Source organism: Pongo abelii, chromosome 5 (assembly GCF_028885655.2).
Source record: "Pongo abelii isolate AG06213 chromosome 5, NHGRI_mPonAbe1-v2.0_pri, whole genome shotgun sequence".
Lineage (NCBI taxonomy): Eukaryota > Metazoa > Chordata > Mammalia > Primates > Hominidae > Pongo > Pongo abelii.
Window position 1 is genome coordinate 141,154,863 of NC_071990.2, and position 4,005 is coordinate 141,158,867.

The following is a 4,005-nucleotide window of genomic DNA, read 5'->3' on the forward strand; positions in this document are numbered from 1 at the left end:
ATATTTTCCATTTATTATTTATTTATTTGTTTGTTTGTTTGTTTTTTTGAGATGAAGTCTCGCTCTGTTGCCCAGGCTGGAGTACAATGGCATGATCTTGGCTCACTGCAACTTCTGCCTCCCAGGTTCAAGCTATTCTCCTGCCTCAACCTCCCAAGTAGCTGGGACTACAGATGTACACCAGCATGCCCAGCTAATTTTTGTATTTTTAGTAGAGTTTCACCATGTTGGCCAGGATGGTCTCGATCTCTTGACCTCTTGATCCGCCTGCCTCGGCCTCCCAAAGTGCTGGGATTACAGGCATGAGCCACTGCACCTGGCCTGTATTTTTCTTTTATTATATGTAGTTTCTGTAGGGAGGTCTCCTCTATCATTTCTCATATTGATAATTTGTGTTTTTCTGATTAGTATCACTTTTATATATTTTTCTCAATGAACCAAAGCTTTCCTGTATTGATTCTGTATTTTCTAAATTACACTGAACTCTGTTGTAATCCTTATTTATTTTCTTCCATAGTCTTTGGGTTTAATTTGCACTTCTTTTTCCAGTTCAGGGGTGAGTAAACTTCTTACGCAAAGGATGACATGGCAATATTTTAGCTTTTTGAGCCACACAGTCTTTGTACAACTACTCAACTCTGCCACTGAAGTATGTATGCCCCTCTAGGATGTAAATGAACGTGCAAGACTGTGCCAATAAAATTTTATCTCTAAAAATGTGCAGTGATCTTGGTTTGACCCAAGTGCTGTAGTTTACCAAGCCCTGTTCTGTTTTCTTATAGTTGAAGCTGAGTTCATTGATTTGAGACCTTATTTTCTAATATAGTCATGTAGTGTTGTAAGTCTCCCCATTTAAAATGATTTTTGTGGTATTCTATGAATTTAGGTATGTTGCCTTCTCATTTTCATTCAGTTTAAAATACTTTCCAATTCAATTTGCCATTTTTTCATTCAATTATCACTATATTGCAAGATGGTATAATTAATTACAAGTTTAAATTATAATTTGGTAATCTTGAGTCAGGCAGCAAGTTTTAATAAAGGCAAACTGCTTATTCAAAAGCGATCATGGAACAACTGAAATGCAGAGTAATAAGGATGAGAACCATCTGACTGGCCAATAGGTTTAGTTCTCTCACTATATGAAACAAACTTTTCATTTTTAGGAGAGGAAACTTCTACTGAAGTTATAGTTTATGTCTCCTAAAAATACAGAATACAGAATACAAAAATACTACAATACAGAAAGATTTTGTCACATAGACTAGTTTCCATTTAGTCAATCAACTGTTTCTAGTTGTCTCAATTGGGATAGATACATTTACATAACTGGCTGTGCTTGAGCCTTGTTTGCCAGCAGCTTTAGATTGGCAATGCACTTGGCAATTGTCTCCTTTTCCTGCTGTGCAGAGATGCTCTGCACCACGTGCTTCTCCACCCAATTTATCATGTGTTCTCGTTTCTTTCGAAGCATCATGTTCTGCACAGTTATATGATAGTCCAGGTGATTCTTTACTTCCTTATATAGTCTATGCAGTTGTTCCCAGTAACCTCCAAAGCCATAGCAATGTTGTTTTTCTGCACATCAAAAAGGTAATGGTGCTTCTGAACGAGTGCCTGCTGTGACTTCTCCAAATCAGTTGCATCCTGGATTTGTCTGATAGAAGCCTGCTTCACCTCTTCTAGTTGGGCAATTTTTTGCTCATTGAATTTTTCAGCAAAATCTCCAATAGAGGCACCATATTTTAAAATTATTTGGACAAGTAACCATACTATTGATGTGGTAGACAAGGTCTCTGGGGTAATCATATATATTTCTTTGGATAAACCATACAAGATAAGCCCAGTTCTGAGCACATAGGGTCCTGTTACACCGGTTCTAGGATAAAGAAACTGGAAGAATTCCTCAGGGATCAGCCCCAAATGAACTTTCCCTCCATATTCAGGAAGAGGTGGCAGAAGGGCAAGGCATGGCTGCCCTGTGTGAAAGGTCTTTGTTGCCTGCGATATCCCTGGACGTATGAAGGCTGTATTCTTCAGAGAGGAGGCCACCACGGTGGTGGCAGAATGTGCCACCTGGGACAGCATGGTCAGCGAAGGCCCAGGCAGTGGTCTTAGCATCCCTGTGACTCCAACCAGAGCCAATTTGCCTTTTGAATTCTTTAATATTTGGGTTATATAGATGTGTGTTGTTTGGTTTCTAGAGATTTCTATGTTATTCATTTTAAAAATTTTATTCCTCTGTAGTCACAGAATAGACTTTGTATGACCTAAATTCTTTTAAATTTATTTAAACTGGTTTTATGTCCCAGAATGTGGTCTATGTTTCACACACACATGAATATTTCACATGCACATGAGAAGAATGTGTTTTCTACTGTTGTTGGGTGGATTCTTCTATAAATGTCGATTAGGTCAACTTAGTTGATCGTATTGTTCAAGTATTCCATGTTTTAGATAATTTTCTGTCTACTTGTTCTATCAAATATTGAGAGAGGTGAATTTTAATCTCCAACTATAGTTGTGGATTTGTGCATTTCTTTTCACAGTTGTGTTAGGTTTGGTTTCCTATGTTTTATTTATTTATATTTATTTTATTTTTTATTTTTTAATAGGTTTTGAGGGGACAGGTGGTGTTTGGTTACATGAATAAATTCTTTAGTGATGATGTCTGAAATCTTGGTGCACCCATCACCCAAGCAGTGTACACGGTACCCAATGTATAGTCTTTTATTCCTTGCCACCCCTCATTTTTTCCCCCGAGTCCCTAAAGTCCAATGTATCATTCTTATGCCTTTGGGTCCTCATAGCTTAGCACCCACATGTGAGTGAGAACATACGATGTTTGGTTTCCCATTCCCGAGTTACTTCACTTAGAATAACAGTCTCCAATTCCATCCAAGTTGCTGTGAATGCCATTATTTCGTTCCTTTTTATGGCTGAGTAGTATTCCATGGTATATCTCTATCTCTATCTCTCTATATATCACATTTTCTTTAAATACTCATTGATGGGCATTTGGGCTGGTTCCACATTTTTTGCAATTGCAAATTGTGCTGCTATAAACATGCATGAGCAAGTATCTTTTTTGTATAATGACTTCTTTTCCTCTGGGTAGATATATAGTCGTGGGATTACTGGATCAAATGGTAGATCTACTTTTAGTTCTTTAAGGAATCTCCACACTGTTTTCCACAGTGGTTGTACTAGTTTATGTTCCCACCAACAGTGTAAAACTGTTTCCTTTTCACCACATCCATGCCAACATCTATTATTTTTTGATTTTTTGATTATGGTCATTCTTAAGGGAGTGAGGTGGTATTGCATTGTGGTTTTGATTTGCATTTCCCTGATAATCAGTGATGTTGAGCATTTTTCCATATATTAATACTTGTTGACCATTTGTATATCTTCTTTTGAGAATTGTCTGTTTATGTCCTTAGCCCACTTTTTGATGGGATTGTCTGCTTTTTTTTTCTTGCTGATTTCTTTGAGTTCTTTGTAGATTCTGGATATTAGTCTTTTGTCAGATGTATAGATTGTGAAGATTTTCTCCCACTCTGTGGGTTGTCTGTTAACTCTGCTGATTATTTCTTTTGCTGTGCGGAAGCTTTTTAGTTTAATTAAGTCCCACCTATTTATCTTTGTTTTTGTTGCATTTCCTTTTGGGTTGTTGGTCATGAAATCTTTACCTAAGCCAACGTCTAGGAGGGTTTTCCGATGTTATCTTCTAGAATCTTTATGGTTTCAAGTCCTAGATTTAAGTCTTTGATCCATCCTGAGTTGATTTTTGTATAAGGTAAGAGATGAGGATCCGGTTTCATTCTTCTACATATGGCTAGCCAATTATCCCAGCACCATTTGTTGAATAGGGTGACCTTTCCCCACTTTATGTTTTTGTTTGCCTTGTCGAAGCTCAGTTAGCCATAAATATTTATTTCTGGGTTCTCTATTCTGTTCCATTGGTCTATGTGCCTATTTTTATAACAGTACCACGCTGTTTTG

General features: G+C 37.3%; 1 pseudogene; it reads right to left on the reverse strand.

Annotated features, from left to right (window-relative positions):
- Window positions 1–1,307: 1,307 nt before the first annotated feature.
- LOC100434137 (ATP synthase F(0) complex subunit B1, mitochondrial-like) lies at window positions 1,308–2,088 on the reverse strand (annotated as a pseudogene).
- Between the last annotated feature and the right edge of the window lie 1,917 nt (window positions 2,089–4,005).